This window comes from Pleurodeles waltl, chromosome 6 (assembly GCF_031143425.1).
Source record: "Pleurodeles waltl isolate 20211129_DDA chromosome 6, aPleWal1.hap1.20221129, whole genome shotgun sequence".
Classification (NCBI taxonomy): domain Eukaryota; kingdom Metazoa; phylum Chordata; class Amphibia; order Caudata; family Salamandridae; genus Pleurodeles; species Pleurodeles waltl.
Window position 1 is genome coordinate 1,148,886,867 of NC_090445.1, and position 18,290 is coordinate 1,148,905,156.

Below are 18,290 nucleotides of genomic sequence, written 5' to 3' on the forward strand. Positions count from 1 at the left end.
TGCTTGTGTGTCCCCCGGTGCCCTACAAAACCCCCCTGGTCTGCCCTCCGAAGTCGCAGGTACTTACCTGCTGGCAGACTGGAACCGGGGCACCCCTATTGCCATTGAAGCCTATGTGTTTTGGGCACCACTTTGACCTCTGCACCTGACCGGCCCCGAGCTGCTGGTGTGGTAACTTTGGGGTTGCCTTGAACCATCAACGGTGGGCTACCTTGGACCCAACTTTGAACCCTGTAAGTGTTTTACTTACCTGTGAACTAAACATGTGCTTACCTCCCCAGGAACTGTTGAATTTTGCAGTGTCCACTTTTAAAATAGCTTATTGCCATTTTTGCCAAGACTGTACATGCTATTGTGATAATTCAAAGTTCCTAAGATACCTGAGTGAAATACCTCTCATTTAAAGTATTGTTTGTAAATCTTGAACCTGTGGTTCTTAAAATAAACTAAGAAAAGATATGTTTCTATATAAAAACCTATTGGCCTGGAATTGTCTTTGAGTGTGTGTTCCTCATTTATTGCCTATGTGTGTATAACAAATGCTTAACACTACCCTCTGATAAGCCTACTGCTCGACCACACTACCACAAAATAGAGCATTAGAATTATCTCTTTTTGCTGCTATCTTACCTTTAAGGGGAACCCTTGGACTCTGTGAATGCTATTTCTTACTTTGAAATAGTACATACAGAGCCAACTTCCTACAGGAACATTATACAGAACTTAGACAGGAGAGGTACATAAAAAGTAGAAAATTGTGGAATTCACAGACTGTTATACAAAAAAAAAGGTACATTTCCCGAGCTTGAAAGGAGTGGCTAAGAGAGCCAGGCTTGAGAGAGATCTGGAAGGAGAGAGACCCCTCCACCATTAATTGCATCTGTTACTTATCCTCCCACAAAACTTAGGTGTGGTTTGATTACTTCTTGATAAGTACATTCTTAGACATGCCCATTACATACACCGACGAAGACTACATTGTTGTGATAATGCTCTAGTTTCTCTAGGAATTATAACTCCACATGCACATAGACAGCATCATTTGTGATTCAAAACCTTCTATTTTGGAATAAGCAGACCAGGGAAGATCCAAGCACACATCCTACAGCACCTTCAAAATAAGGTTAGGGATGTGTTTGCGAAGCCACTCTTTGGGGGGTCATGAATGCTGTCCTTAGAGGACATAAGCCCTCATTACAACCCTGACGGTCAGAGTTAGAGCGGTGGTAATACCGCACACAGTCCAGCGGAGAGAAAAATGGGATTACGACCGTGGCGGAAACCGCTTACATAGACAGCCACTTTAACACTCCGACCGCCACGGCGGTACAAACAAACAGCGCGGCGGACACCGCCAACAGACAGGCGGAAGACAATGTACCACTCACCCTATCACAACAGGCCTATCCGCCAACTTTTCCGGGGCGGAACCAACGCGAACAAAAACACGGCGGAAACAGTACACAGAAGGGAAAACACTCACCTCTCCACACCCCACGAGGAACCAGGACGCCATGGAGCCCCAATTGCAGATACTGCCGATGATGGTTTTTCTGCTCCTCTATCAGGAGCTCCAACGATGGCGGCGATGATGACCACAGTGAGTACTGCACCTACAACACAGGGGAGGGGGAGGGAAAAGAGAGTGACACACACAAGCAACACCCACACCCTCACCCACAACATCATACACACAAATACATGCTGCAACATTACATATACACCCCCCCAGCCCCCCACCACATGGAAGAACGCAAGGTCAAAAGGAAATGATTTGAATGAATGTAATCATGTGAAATATCATTATCAAATTTCAGAATCCAGTATCTACAATTATGTACACCAACTACACAAGTCCAGATAGTGCACCAATCATTGTCCGTGGACCACTGGGCCCAAAATGCATGGGCGAGGCCCACACATGATACCTGACTCCAAACGGAGAGAACACTGGAGGGGCATCAGATAGAAAATATACAGGCACCGGAGGGGGGGTGGGGCACCTCAGCCTGATGAACACACAACGCCACTGCTCCACAAGGGGGCTCCATGTCTACAGTTTGGTCCTGGGGAGTGCAAAGCCACAGTCTCCCAAGTCTTTCCAGTGGGTGGTTTGCCCACTGCTTTATCCTGGGGAGTGCAAAGCCACAGTCTCTCAAGTGGATAACAGTCTCCACTGGTTCTGGAGGGGGCTTTGTGCCCAGAGTGCTTCATCCTGCCAAGGACTGAGGTAGTGGATGTGATTCTCCACTGGTTCAGGAGGGGGCTTTGTGCCCAGAGTGCTCCACGTGCAGTGTGGCCGGAACAATACACTCGCCTGGGTGTGTGTGCCACGAGATTGCCGAGGTACAGGTAGCATGATACGCCATGGAGGCAGAGACATACCCCACGCTGCTGCGGCTTTGCATTCCATATGCAGGTGACAACTGTGATGACAGTGATGCTTCATGGAAGCTGCCCAGGGTCCTTGAATTCACCACCAGCCTCGGACGACTGATCACTGGGGATGGTAGCCATGTCTGCCGTGGTGCCACTGTCTGAGGAAGTCGCGGGGCCGCTGGCAGTGTTTGCAATGGTGTCAGTCGGTGCCTGCGGCGGGGTCGGTGGCGGCGGTGCTTGCCGCGGGGTCTGTAGCGGCAGTGCTTGCGGCAGGGTCTGTGACGGCGGTGCTGGCTGTGGGGTCTGTAGCGGCGGTGCTGGCTGTGGGGTCTGTAGTGGCGGTGCTGGCTGTGGGGTCTGTGGCGGCGGTGCTGGTGGCGGGGTCTGTGGCGGCGGAGCATGTGTCAGCACCAGCTGAGTGAGAAAGCAGGATGTCTTCTGCAGCCTCTGACGGCTGCCCACCGGGGAAGAGGCTGGGGACTGTTGCAGCGGCTGTAGACGTGCCAGAGGCGGTGCAGGTAGCGGTGCTAGTGGCGGTGCAGGTGGCCGTTTTCTCCGCTGTACAGGTTGGTGTGGACGTGGACAGAAGGTCTGACACTGGTCCCTCAGTCGGTGCCACAGTGCCCTCTCCTGACCTGCCCTTCAGTTTTTGATGGTGGCGCAGTTGTCTTGCCACTTTCCCCTTTCATTTTCGCTGACCCCTTGGTGGCAGGTGTTTTTGGCTTCTCCCTCTGGGATGTGGGCACCTTTCTAACCTTGGCAGGTGGAGGAATGTCCTTGCCCTCACTCCGTGGCACACTGGCAGCCCTGATGATTGGCGCACTCCATGACCCCGCAGTTGCTGGCACCACTGTGCCTGGGGACATGGTGGCAGAGGTGCTGGGCTGGGACCTGGAAAGCCTGGCCCTAGGGGAAGGACGGGGGGTGGAGGTGTAGGGAAGAGGTCAATGTTAGCCAGGAAATGTTTTTTAGACACACTGGGACGGGTAGATGGAGGGAGTTTGGGAGTGGAGGAAGAGGTAGTGGTTGTAGGAGGTGTACATCTGCTGAATTTGGGTGAAGGTGCATGGGCTGGAGGCTGTTGTGAGGTGGATGGCTGTTGGGTGGGTGTATGCCTGCATTTGTGTACTTTGGGAGAAGGGCTCACTGACACATTGGGAGAGGACACTGGGGATGTGTGAATGGTAGTGGGGTGGTGAGTGCACGTGAGCGGTGTGGTGATGGGCGTGCTGGTGATGGAGGTAGTGGCTGAAGATGTAGTGCATGCAGGTGTGAGTGGAGACAAGACTGGGAAGGAGGAGGGAGACGTGGAGGAGGGGGAAACAGTGGGGGAAGCGGATGTTGGTATGTGTGCATGGCTATGATGCTTGTGTGAGTGCCTGTGGGATGTGTGGTGCTTATGTTTGCCTGAGCCACTCTTGTGTGTTGATGTGTGTGCATGCTGGTCTGATGGTGTGCTTGGGATAGGCTGAGGTACAGGGGATTGGGTCTGGGTGGAGGAGGTTGGAGGGGGAGGCTGGACACAGGGACAATGGCTGCCATCAGTGCGGAGGCCAGAGCCTGAAATGCTCTCTGTTGGGCTGCCTGGCCAGAATGAATGCCCTCCAGGTATGCATTTGTTTGTTGCAAATGCCTCTCAACACCCTGGATGACATTCAGAATGGTAGACTGCCCAACAGTTAGGGATCTCAGGAGGTCAATAGCCTCCTCACTGAGGGCAGCAGGGCTGACTGGGACAGGGCGTGAGGTGCCTGGGGCGAAGGAGATGCCCACCCTCCTGGGTGAGCGGGCACGGGACACACGCTGAGGGGCTGCTGGGAGGGCGGTGCTGGTAGGGGGGGTGGCGGCTGTAGCTGTTGATGCGGGGGGCACAGAGGGGCCCGCCACTGCAAGGGAGCTCCCATCAGAGGAGTCGTCGCTCCTGACATGCTCCTGTCCCCGCCGTAGAGCTCCGTCCCACTGGTGGTTTCAGACTCCGTTGTTTCGCCCTCCAGGGCCAAGTGGGATGCAGCTCCCTCCTGCTCCGGTGCCAACGCTCCTCCGCCTGATGATGCTATTGCACACAAGAACAGGGAGACCACAAAAAGGGGGGGGGAGACAGAAGAAAGACATGTTCAGTGCATGCAACACCACTACCGTTGGTGGACATAACAGACACAGCAGCCCTCTGCACTACGCCATGCACTTATAGTTCCTAGATTAATCACATGCCCATGGGGTACAAGGCCTAAGCCCGATTGCTGCACACCTGGAAGTCACAGGAGCCTGACTAGGTTAAGTTGGCACTAACCACTAGTGGGGTTGGCGTGCCACATAGCCTGCCTCACAAGGGACCTTGCCTACCAAGATCGCCCTGGCCTAGGGGAACCCACTGCCCACCTCCCCCACCCAGACACCTCGTAATGCGCGCAGAGTCAGCTGAATGAGAGTGTACTCACCCTATTGTGGCTGCTGTGATACCCTGAAGCGCCCATCCAACTCCGGATACGCCACCGCCAGGATACGGAACATCAGGGGGGTCATGGTGCGATGGGCACCCCTCCCACGTTGAGAGGCCATCCCCAGCTGGGCCTCCGCCGTCTTCTTGCTCCAACGGCGCAGGTCCTCCCATCTTTTACGGCAGTAGGTGCTCCGTCTGTGGTGGACCCCCAGGGTCCTGACGTCCTTGGCGATGGCACGCCAAATAGCTTTCTTCTTGTGGGCGCTGACCTAGAGGAATAGTACGGGGAAAAGGACATTCTTTACCCGTCCAGACCGTCATACTCATTGGCCCCTGTTCCCACCCTTGCCCTGGCACACATACACTCACCGTCCGCACATGAAGGGCTCAGCCCCCCCCCCCATGTATCTTCCATCCACACCACTCCAAACAGGTATTGCCCATGCAGCACGCTCACAGTGTACTCACCTGTTTGTCTGGAGGACCGTACAGTTGTGTGTACTGGGGGAGGACCCCATCCACTAGTTTCTCCAACTCCTCCGAAGTGAAGGCACGGGCCCTTTCTCCAGACACATGAGCCATCGTCGCTTCCAGACACAGGTCACAGCAGCACTTGCAGTGTAGGTCCTCTCCTGTTGAAGGTCCGGTATCAAGTGAGTGAACAGACAGAAAATGGCAGTCACGTCCGCGGCAGTGCGTACCGTCACCGCCGGCGTATATCATCATTGGCTCCCCTGACCCATAGGGTCCAATGTTAACCAATGCAGAATTGCGCTGCCGTCTTCGACCGCCCACCGCGACGGTGTAGAACGCCAGCGCAGTTACCTCATATCCCCTTGTCCCACCTTACAGATCAGGCAGCCGCCATTTCAGGGGGCCACATGGCATTAATAATAACTGCGTCACACCAATGTAGGCCTTGAATACACACAGTTACAGGCCCATTGCAGATTAATAAATGTGTGCAAATGAAATTTTGTGATACCTCAGTGTTGGATGACTCTCTGCTCGCTGTTCTCCTCCATACGGCACGTCTGCTCGGGCAGGTGATGAAATGGCGACATCCTCCGGTGTACAGACCGCTGGTGGACCTGTCAACCCTGGAAGAGAGAGACACCATAGTCACCTACAGACTTGATCGTGCAACAATTCATGAACTGTGTGCCCAGTTGGAGCCCGACCTGATGTCAGCTATCTGCCATCCCACAGGGATACCCCCTCTAGTGCAGGTCCTGTCAGTACTCCATTTCCTGGCAAGTGGTTCCTTTCAAACAACAGTGGACATTGCATCAGGGATGTCCCAGCCAATGTTCTCTAAAGTGTTGTCCAGAGTGCTGTCTGCCCTGCTGAAACACACCCGCAGCTACATCGTGTTCCCTCAGGTGGAGGATTTGCCCACAGTGAAAGGTGACTTCTCTGCCCTGGGACATATCCTCAACATCATTGGTGCCATTGATGGGACACATGTGGCATTAGTACCCCCACGCAGGAGTGAACAGGTGTACAGAAACCAGAAGATCTACCATTCTATGAATGTGCAGATGGTGTCTTTGGCAAACCAGTACATCTTCCATGTGAATGCCAAGTTTCCTCGCTCAGTGCATGACGCTTACATTTTGAGGAATAGCAGCATCCCTTATGTGATGGGGCAACTCTAGAGGCACCGTGTGTGGCTAATAGGTGAGGCCAAGGACCCTATACAGTGTGAATAGGTGTCAGGGTATGGGGGTTGTCCCTAAGGGTTAGTGTGTGTCTAACAGTTATCCCTCGATATTTGCAGGTGACTCTGGTTACCCCAACCTGTCATGGCTAATGACCCCAGTGAGGAATTCCCGAACAAGGGCAGAGGAACGCTACAGTGAGGCTCATGGGCGAACTAGGAGGGTGATTGAACGAACCTTCGGCCTCCTGAAGGCCAGATTCTGGTGCCTCCATATGACAAGTGGTTCTCTCTACTACTCACCAAAGAAGGTGTGCCAGATCATCGTGGCCTGCTGCATTCTGCACAACCTGGTTTTGCGACGCAAGGTGCTTTTCTGCAGGAGGATGGGCCAGATGGTGGTCTTGTGGCAGCTGTGGAGCCTGTGGACAGTGAAGAGGAGGCAGAAGAAGAGGATATCGACAACAGAAACAACATAATCATGCAATACTTCCAGTGAGACACAGGAAAGAAGATGTCACTGCCTCTCATATCTCATACTATTATTGGAGCTAGCATAAGTCTGCCATTTTCACTCAGTGTATGGACCCTGACTTGTCACTTTGCCTTTCCATTTCACAGATGTGGGTCCCACTTTGTGCCCTCTGCTATATTTCCTCCAGGCCTACAGCTGCGTTACATCGGTATGTGCACAAGTAAATTGACATTGCTATATTCCATGGTTATTGCAATTACACGTTTGTGAAAGCACAGACTGACTCCAGATTGTTTTGTGATTGAAGTGTGTTTATTTATGTGCAAATAAGTGGAGGGGGTTGTAAAATGGGCAGGGGGGGTGGTGAAGGAATGTCCATGGCAGAGTCCAGTCTATTTATTTCACAGGTGCATTGTCCAAGGGGGCATATGAAGTGGAGGAATGGCAGTTGAAGGATGGACAGGGTGACAAAGTGGGATAGAAGGGTGACATTCAGGGGGCTCCTTTCCTGGCAGGGGTCTTGGCGTTGTTCTCTGTCTTGTTCCTGGATTCTCAGGGACCGTTTGCAGGGTGGTTCTCCATCTGCAGGGGGTGGGGTGCTGGTGTCGGGTTCTTGTGGCGGTGCCTCCTGTCCACCAGCGCCGGCAGAGGTGGAGGGCTGTTCATCGTCCAGGCTAGTGTCAGGGGCCCCTTGTTGTGCCACAGTGTCCCTCCTGGTATTGACAAGGTCCTGCAGCGCCCCTGCAATGGTGACCAGGGTGTTGTTAATGGACTTCAGGTCCTCCCTGAACCCCAGATAGTGTTCCTCCTGCAGCTGCTGGGTCTCCTGAAACTTGGCCAGTACCGTTGCCATCGTCTCCTGGGAATGATGGTAAGCTCCCATGATGTTGGAGAGGGCCTCGTGGAGAGTGGGTTCCCTGCGCCTGTCCTTCCCATCGCACAGCAGTCCTCCCAGCTTCCCTGTTTTCCTGAGCCTATGTCCCCTGAACCGTGTGCCCACTGCCACTGCCCCCAGGTCCCTGATTTTCTTAGGTTGGTGGGTTTGCCTGGGTTCCCTGTAGTGGTGGACACACTGCTGATTGACGTGTCCTGGGGACAGAGGGATGGGCCCGCTGGGTGGGTGCTGTGGTGATGTTTCCTGAGAGGGAGGGTCTGTGGTGGCTTGTGCCAGTGTCAGGGGAACAGACTGTCCCGAGGTCCCTGATGGGCCGGGCTGGTCATCTTGATCCAGTTGTGCAGAGCTGCTGTCATCACTGTGGGTCTCTTCTGTGGGGGGACTGGATATGTCTGGTACCTCCTGTCCAGTGACGTTGGGTAGGGGTCCTGCAGGGGTGTAAAGGCATGATTATTGCATCTGTGTGTGCCATCGTGTGCAATGTGTGAGTGACCCTGTACTCCAGTGCTTGCATTCTTGGCTTGGTCCTTGTGTGATATTTGGTTTGGGGTCTGTGTGGGTATCTGTAGTGGACATGCTTTGGTGATGGGTGTCCATGCTTTGGTGTTGCATGCAGGGCTTGGTATTGGGATGGGTGGGTTGTGATAGTGGGGCATATGTGAGGTGTTGGAGTGATGGGGTGAGGGTGGGAGTATGTGATGGCATGTAGGTAGGGTGGGGGGATAAGGTAGTAAAGAGTTGACTTACCAGAGTCCAGGCCTCCTGCTACTCCTGCAAGGCTTTCAGGATGCAGTATTGCCAAGACCTGCTCCTCCCATGTTGTTAGTTGTGGTGGGGGTCCACCGCCAGTCCTCTGTACAGCAATCTGGTGTCTAGAGGCCATGGAACGCACCTTCCCCTGTAGGTCGTTCCACCTCTTCCTGATGTCATCCCTAGTTCTTGGATGCTGTCCCACTGCCTTGACCCTGTCGATAATTCTGCGCCACAGCTCCATCTTCCTTGCAATGGAGGTGTGCTGCACCTGTGATCCGAATAGCTGTGGCTCTACCCAGTCGATTTCCTCCACCATGACCCTGAGCAGCTCCTCAGAGAACCTGGGGTGTCGTTGAGGTGCCATGATTTGGTGTGGGTGATGTGTGAGATGGTGTCTGTTGTGATGTGTGAGGGGATGTGTTGTTTGAGGTGCATGGATGTTGTGTAAGTGATGGTGTTGTGGGTCTGTGGATGCTGGTGTTGTTTATGGTGGTGTCTCTCTCTGGCGTGGTTTCAGAATTCTGGTAATAAGGGTTTGTGGGTGATGTGGGTGTGTGCTCTATATTGGATTGGGTGTGTGGGTGTGGTGTGCGTATGTGTGTCAGGTGTGTGTATTTTGATTTGTCCAGTGTGGTTGTGTTTTGTAAATGTGTGTGTATTTTGAGCGCAGCGGTGTGTACCGCCAATGGAATACCGCGGTTGAAAGACCGCTGTGTTGATTCGTGGGTCGTGATAGTGTGGGCGTATTCCTGTTCGCGTGACGGTGTCGGTTTTGTAATCGCCAGTTTATCACTGACCTTTGGTGTGGCGGACTTGTGTGGGTGTCTGTATTATGGCGGATTCCGAGCTGTGGGTCGTAATAGCTGTAGCGGAATTCCGCGGCCGCAGCGGTATGTTGGCAGTCTTCTGCATGGCGGTAAGCGGCAGTTACCGCCAGGGTTGCAATGAGGGCCATAGTCTCCTTAGCGGTAGAAGGTAATAGAAGTGGGAAATATGATTAAATCAGAGCAAATGACTTAAAGAGTTAGAAAAGCTTCCACAAATGTACAAAACCTTTGAAGGTAAAGCAGAAAAACCTTCCCTCATAGCATAAGAGAAATCTCTAAAGTACAATGAAGCAGAATACTTAATGTTACAAACTAAATACAGTCCCACCTAGAGTTGGGTGGATATTGAGGGGGAGAACAAGGCTTTCAGACTTGTGTGGAAACTGAGCTAACACAATACAGGATAGAGTACAGATGATAAGAGACAGTGTGGGGGGAAGCCTATAGTTTTAGATGGTTCCACTGCAAATGCAAACATTAGGCCCTTTTTTATGCACACTTGTACATCCAGAAAATGCCCCATAGGTCCACATTATTGCATGTCTTCAAGGCTCAGTGGTGCAAGCACTAAGTACAATCTAGGTAGCACATCTAGACAAGCCTATAATACCAGAAGATTTCTTGCTGGTCATGGCTAATTTGTTGGTGGGCAAAACACTCACCTGTGATCACTGCACACCTAAATGCTATAAAAAGTTTACAATGCAAATGTAAAGGACATTGGCTTCAATGTTAGCCAGGTGGTATAACACGTTTGCGGATGCAGGGGTGCTTACACCCACAATGACAGAAGCAAAAATTATACTGATGCCTAATCCTGAGAAAGATGAGACCTGCAAATCATTCAGACCGATTTTGCTACTTAATATTGATGCAGAAATCATATCAGGTTATTAGTGACGCAAATTAATTCATGATTGCCAGTACTAACAGAGCTGGACAAGTCTGGATTTATTCCTGGGCGATATGACAGGGACAAGACTAGGAAAGTCTTTCGTATAATTTACAGCATTCATAGTACTTGAAAACAGACCCTCACCCTATCAATGGATGCTGACAAGGCATTTATTCATGTAAACTGGGCTGTTAAGGAAAATACATTGACAAGATTTAGCCACCCACCCAAATGTGTTGCTCTAAAGCAAGAGTAAGAGTCAGTGGCTTTCTTCAGAGCCCGTAGCAGTTAAGAGCGAAACAAGACAGGACTGACTTCTATCCCCAGTAGTTTATCATCTAGCCATAGAATGTTTTGATCACAAAAATTGGCAAAACAACAAAATTAAAGGAATTGTCATAAGCGAAGATGCTCTTTAGTTATAGATTTAAGCCGCTAAGATCATTGTGGTAGTGACAGACCCAAATAGCTCAATCTTGGCTCCACTGAAGGAGATTAGGGAGTATTTACAGGCCTCGAGTTGCAGAGTTAAGATTGCTTAATCCTAAATATTAAACAACAGCGTCCCAGGTTCATTAGTTCCAATCCTAGAAGCATAATACCCTTTCAAGTGGATTGATACACTCCTGGTCTTGGTGTATTTGGAGGATCATGATTATCCAAGACCTAAATAAATCAATAAATATAATTTACATACCCCTTGTACATGAAATAAAGAAAAACTTGGCACAGACATGGCTCAAAGACGGGCTATCATGGCTTTGTCGACCAACCACTCTAAATTCTACTTAAAATGCTGTATCTATTCCATACCGAACTATCCCGACACCCAAAATCCTGAAATAACAAACAATAATTAGTCAGTCGAGACAAACCAGGGTTAGTCAAACATATACTTTTACCTTCATACAGTGGATTGGGGATCCAGGATCTTTCAAAATGCCACAAAGCAGCACAATCTAGACAACCATGAGAATAGAAGCAAAGCTTCTCAGAGAAGCAATTGTGTATTATTATAGAGTAAACAATAACTTGGTGTAAGAGAATGGAGTATTGGTTGGAGGGGGAGGGAGTGAGACCCTACCTCAAATAATAATCACAATTCCTGTTTGGGTGGACCCCCAATAGTCCCTACATTAACTCGTGCTCGTCCTCCTGGTAGCTTGCCCAAAAGCAGCCAGACTTAATTTAGACACAATGTATAAAGTATTTATTCTGTACTCAATTAGCAATAAAATGAAAACACAAGACATGAAAAAACCCAAGCCAATTTAGAAAATTAGAGATTATTTTAATAAATAAAATGACATTAAAAACAACAATCATCCAAATATTAGAACTGGAAATGCACATTTCTAAAATTTGAATGAAAAAATAGCTCCAAAAACAACAAAGCACTAACAGTGGTCATCTAGTCACACAAGACCATGTAAAGTCAAAAATCTGATAGAGTTGCAGATTCCTTACCTTAGAATTTCCCTCAGGTGTCAGGCTGGATCTGGAGATTTTTTCTTCGAGCAATACCCGTGTGCGTCAGTAGGTGGCGTCGGTTGACTCCTCGGGCGTCATTGGCATCGTAGTCGCCGTGATGACATCGGGAGTAGTACACAGATGCCACCTTTGCACAGGGACATCAGTTCTTTTCTTTCTGCACCACGCGCTGATCCAGAGGGAGCTACCCTGGTCTCTTTTTGACTGAATTCGACCGTTTGGTCAACTTTTGTAGTGAGATATTTGGTGCGTCGAGGATGTCCCTGAAGACCGGTTTCAAGCTGTGCAAGGACGGTCACCGCATGATGTTGGTGACGGATCCGCATCGGGTTTGTTTGTGGTGTCTCGAGCTCGACTACGTCCGCAGTTGTGCTCCGAGTGCCAGACCATGCACCCGAAGACCTTGAGGGAGCGGTCCCTCAACTCATGGCGGCTCGGCACTCGACTGCACTTAAGTCCCGGTCTCGATCGAAAGGAGGGTCAGGAGACCGTTCGCAGAGCCATCACCACCCGTCGTCTTCAAAATCTTCGGGTGCAGGTAACAAAAAGAAGACGTCGAAGAGGTCCCATCGCTCTCTGACTTCGCTAGGCGGACGTGACGCAGGTGGAGCGTCGACACTCAAGGCCTGCTTCTGGGTCCGCTCTGCCCTTCCCAGAGTTTCCCAGAGCCGGAGCGACCCCTGCCCAAATTAAAGAATTCTATGAGGCCATGCGCCTCATCTTTGCGTGGACCGACCCGGATTCGATGCCTTTGGGCCCAAGTGGTTCGGTTGAGGGGGCTTTGGGTTCCGCGCCGGCGACTTTGGCTCTGGCCACCGAGTTCCCCTCCGGATCCACTCGCGGGACCGCACCGGTCGCTCCATTGACACCTTCCCCGGCGCCAGGTTGATTGTTGACTCTTCCGACGTCGGTAGTGCCCACTATTGACGTTGACCTGATCCTTCTCTCCAACGAGTCGAAGCAGCGTCGCCCGACGCCGCCTTTGTCTTTGATGGGGCCTATTCACCCCGGGTTGGATTCGGACCCTTTTTCCTATGGGTACGAATTCGGGGAAGCATTGGAGGGGTCCCTGGACCCTAATGAATACCAGGTTGACCCACCTTTGGACTGGACACAGGAATTAGGTGACACCAGTGGTCTGGATACTTCTCCAGATGCTGGCATGCTGTCTCCTCCTATCGTGGCTACGGCGGAGGGAGCAACTTATGGTGATCAGCAGGGCAGCTGAGGTCCTTGGCCTTGAGTTTCCTACTGTAGAGGTCAGGTCCAATCTCCTGATGGAGGTGCTTCAGCCAGGGGCTTCCACATCCGAACCCCTTTTGCCATTCAATGAAGCCCTCACCATTGTCCTTTTGGGTACTGGGTCCAAACCCAGCTTAGGGGCTCCTGTGAATAGGACTATTGCATGCCGGCATTGGCCTGCTCCGAACGACCCTAAATTCCTGTACCAAAATTCCACGTCTGAGAATCTTGTCATCCAGGCTTCCTTTTCTTCAGGCGCATTCCCTTCTGCACCCCCAGATAAGGAATCAAAAAGGCTGGAACAATTTGGAAAGAAGTTGTTAACTTCGAATCTGCCCCACCAGCCATGCCTCCATCCCTCAGCCACCTCCCAGAGGATCATTTGGCGCATTCCCGCCAGGAAGTTGCAGCTCTCTTGGCCAAGGGAGCTATAGAGAAGTTCCCTGTGCCCAAAGTAGGTCATGGTTGTTATTCCTGCTACTTTCTGGTGCCAAAAAAGGACAAGGGCTTATGTCCTATCCTAGACCTTCTGGACCTAAACTACTTCCTCAAGAAGGAGAAATTCAAAATGCTCTCCCTGGCTCAGGTTCTGTCTGCCTTGGACCCAGGATACTGGATGGTAGTGTTGGACTTGCAGGGCGCTTATTTTCACATCCCCACCCTGCCTACCCACAGATGTTACCTACGATTCTTGGTAGGTCACGAGCACTTTAAGTTTACCGTGCTCCCCTTCTGCCTTACGGGTGTTCACGAAAGTGATGGCAGTGGTTGCAGCTCATCTGCACAGGTTAGGGGTATCAGTCTTCCCCTACCTCGACGACTGGCTGTTGAAGGCAGACTCGCCCCAGAAAGTAGTCTCCTACCTTCAGACTACGGCAAACCTCCTGCACACTCTGGGGTTCACTATACATATGCCAAAGTCACACTTGACTCCCTCTCAGACGCTCCCCTTCATCGGAGCTGTTCTGGACACAGTGCAGTTTCGGGCTTATCCTCCCGAAAAGCGAGTCCAACACATTCAGGCTAAGATTCTGATCTTTCAGCCTCTGTCTTGGGTTTCGGTGAGACTGACTCTGAGGCTGTTGGGCCTCATGGCCTCCTGCATACTGCTAGTGACACGTGCCAGATGGCATATGTGGGCTCTGCAGGTAGACTTGAAGTTCCAGTGGGCGCAGCATCAGGGTAATCTCTCCAACATGGTCCAGATCTCAGAGGGGACTGCGAAAGACCTGCAGTGGTGGCTTTCGAATCCGCATTCGGTCCACGGCAGATGCCTCAACCTTCCCCTACCAGATCTATCAATAGTGACAGATGCGTCACTTCTGGGTTGGGGTGGCCACATGGGAGAGGCGGAGATCAGAGGCCTCTGGTCTCTGGCGGTGTCTGGGCTCCATATCAGTCTTCTCCAGGCGATCAGGCTTGTGTTGAAAGCATTTCTTCCCTCTCTCAAAGGGAAGGTGGTGCAGGTGTTCACGGACAATACTGCCGCCATGTGGTACTGCAGGCACGGAGAGTCTGGTATACAAAGCTATTGAGCATGGCCATCGATCCTCAACTCAGACTGCCTCTTCGGGCGGATCTACTGTTGCAGCAACAGGGGACGGTTCTTCACCCGAACCTGTCCAATCTCCGCCTTTATGCGTTGAGATTGAGCACAACAGTTGACGACTTTTGATCTTCCACCCGAAGTCTGTGATGTTATCTTGGCAGCCAGGCGTCCCTCCACCAAAACTGTATACGCCTGTCGTTTGAATAAATTTGTGGCATGGTGCACCAACAAATCTGTTGATCCCCTCTCTGCCCCTCTATCCGAGGTTCTTTTGTTAATTCTTTCTTTGGCCCAGCAGGGCTCTGCTTTGGGCACCCTTAAAGGGTATTTATCTGCCATTTCGGCCTTCCTTAGATTACCAGATCAGCCCTCACTTTTTAAATCTCCTAATGTGAGTAGATTCCTAAAAGGCCTCACCCATTTATTTCCTCCCACTCCATTTATCATGCCTCAGTGGGACCTCAATCTTGTCCTTACTTATTTAATGTGCACCACTTTGGAGCCAATGCACAATTGTCCGTTATGGCTCCTCACCTTCAAAACTGTCTCTCTCGTTGCTATCACCTCTGCTCACAGGGTGAGTGAGCTTCAAGCCCTTTTGTCAAAACCTCCATACTTGTCTGTGCACCCTGACAAAGTGGTGTTGCGCACTAAGGATCCCTTCCTTCCAAAGGTGGTTACGCCTTTTTGATGTAGGCCAGTCCATCACCCTGCCTTCTTTCTACGCATCCCCACATCATTCTCATGAGGAGGAGAGACTCCACTGTCTGGACCCAAAAAGAGCGTTGGCGTTCTATCTTAATCACACTAAAGATTTCCGGGTGGACGATCAACTCTTTGTCGGGTATGTTGGTGCGATAAAAGGGAAGGCAGTGGAAAAATGTACCATCCCTCAATGGGTACTTTTTTGCATCAAAATGTTCTACACTTTGGCCAAGAAGCAACCCTTTGAGGACTTGCGTGCTCATTCCACCAGAGCAACTGCTGCTTCCACTGCGTTAGCACGAGGAGTTCCTGTCCTGGATATCTGCCAGGCGTTCCTGCACACGTTTGTTAAACACTATTGCCTGGACATTCAGGTCCGTTGGGACTGCTACTTTGGTCGTTTGGTCCTGCAGGACTTCCTAGTATGATCCTGGTTCGCGGCCCACCACCGAGGATGGCATTGCTTTGGTATCTATTCAGAGGTAAGGAATCTGCAACTAGAAGTCTCTTTCAGATGTACAAGTTACTTACCTTCTGTAACAAAATATCTGGTAGAAACATACTCTAGTTGCAGATTCCTTGCCTGCCCACCCATCCTCCCCGCCTGTGAACTGATGTCTAGGGACAGGGATTCTCCCTTCAGGTCCTTAGCTCTGTTGCACCAGTCTCAGTGTTTTTAGCGGCTCTGCGCTTTGGCGTGGAAAGTCGTTAAAAGAAACTGACGTCACTGCGCGTCGTCGAAGTACTACTCCTGATGTTATCACGGCGACTACGACGCATGTGGAGTCGACCGATGCCACCTATCGACACGCAAGGGTATTTCTCGAAGAAAAATCTCCGGATCCAGTTGTCGACTGGGGGAAATTCTAAGGTAAGGAATCTGCAACTAAAATATGTTTCTACCAGATATTTTGTTACGGAAGGTAATTAACTTGTACATTAAGGCTGACCGCGATGGACAATGGGTAGGATACAAGGACCAGGTTTAGCCTGGTCAAAAAGCTGTTTTCTGACTCATAAGAAACTCTAAGAAGTGAAAGTATTCAGGGGGGCAAGGCACTGAGCTGGATCCAAAGACAGGTCATCGACGCTGGGGAGCTGCTGGACTATTTTTTGGTGAAGCCATTGACGAAGGCTGAAAATCTGAATGTGGAAAAGTCACGATTTTGCTCCGAGGTTTTTGTCGTCTGAGGTGCTGGTCAATATCGGGGCTTCTGAAGATTTTTTCCTTTGGACTTGGTTTTTCTGGATTTCCTCAGCATTGTAAGGCTACTGGTTGTAGTCGAATAGGGCTCCACATGGCCAGATAATGTTGACGGGAGGTCCAGCTGAACCAGATTTGCTGTTGCAGAGAAGAACTGCAAAGTTGTTTCCACTGCCGCTACACCCTCATCTCATCTGCTTGCAGGTAGGCCCGGTCCCACCCTGGTTCCTAGAGCAGAAATTTGTAGAAAAGTTTCAGAGTCCCAGCTCTTAGGGTTTGGCAGGAGGAGCACACTCTAACACTATTCCATGGGTACACAATTTGGGGGTACCACTTGGGGGTTAGGACTCACTCCAACAGAGGCCAGCATCTGTGTTCCAGACAGGTTCAGTTGGAACTGGTTAGCTGGACAGTTGCAGGGAGAGGCTTCTGTCACCTTATGTTGGTGTAGCTCAAACAGGAGGTCATCCATCTGACTTTAGGAGTCACTTCTGGGGTCCTAGGTTCAAGGCAAACAGGTCCAGTTTTACTTCAGGTTTTTCAGACAGCAGTGCAGTCCTTATTCTGATTTTCAGGAGTGTGATGAGGAGGGTACTGGGGATGACATATTTATTCCCAGAACCAGCCTGTGGGTTTGGAAACTCCTGGCCAGTACCTAAACAGCAGCTTAATTATTCCCAGGGATAGCCTAACCTATTTCTGTAGTACCTCCTGTGTGCTTAATGTTATCCATCCTACAGTACCCCTCTCTAGGTATATCCAACATGACAAAACCTTTCTTCTCCTGGTCAGAGCTCTCCTGTGGTCACTTTAAAGCAGTTCTGGTACAGTCTGCCTTCCCCTAAATGGGGTTGAAGCCATGTTAGCTAGCAGAACAAAAGGGCGGCAGGCCTAGGTGTGAGCTGCATCTACCAATGACAGGATAGTCATCCTTTGAAGCTCAATAAGGGGCTGTGCACAGCTCCCCAGGCTGTCCTGCTTAAGGAAGAAAAACACCTCTCACACCCAAGCCCTTTGTCCACTGTCTGGGAGCAATGCACATAACACCACAGGAGACCTGTTAACAGTGGCAGAAAGGCACATTTAGCTTAGACAGGAAAATTTAAACTTTTGAGATCTGCCATTTTCAAAATGGTAGTAGAAAATCTGACTTGACTATTACGTTGTTTTTAAATTGCTATTAAAATTTGTCCTTGAATCATTTTCTAGCTGCTCTGATACTGTGGTTAAGCATTATAAGGGGTCATATTATATCCGTGTGTTTGCCTATGAGAGGGCCAGTTGTACCACAGTGAAAAATGACTTGGGAGTCTTTTCACAGCCGAGGCAAATAAAACATTATATATACATGTCATGCTTTTTAAATACCATGCACCCTGCCATATGGAGATTTAGAGCCTACTTTAGGGGTGAGTTATAAGTATTATAAGGGGAAGGCTTAAACCTGGTAAAAGGTTTATTATCCTGGTCGAAGAGGCAGTTTAAAACCGCATCCTCATGCTGCAGCGGGAGGAATGGAGACATGTTTATAATGGTTCTTTAGTAGGGGACACAATGAGTGCTGCACCCCACTGGTAAAATTTAAATTACAGGCACTGGGTACATGTAGTACCATATAATAGGGACTTGTAAGTAAATTAAATGTGCCAATTAGGAATATGTCAATTTTACCTTGTTTACAGGGTGAGCAACAGCACTTTACCACTGGTTAGCAGGGGTAAATTGTGCAGTGTTCTATGGTGAATAAAAACGGGTTCAGTAAAAGAAGGTAGAAA

At 50.3% G+C, this 18,290-nt stretch overlaps 1 protein-coding gene across 2 annotated transcripts in view; it reads left to right on the top strand.

The window, feature by feature from the left end:
* Positions 1–18,290, top strand: part of SEC31B (SEC31 homolog B, COPII coat complex component) — a 1,228,966-nt gene that overhangs the window by 1,034,964 nt on the left and 175,712 nt on the right. The gene's annotated exons all lie outside the window — the stretch shown is intronic.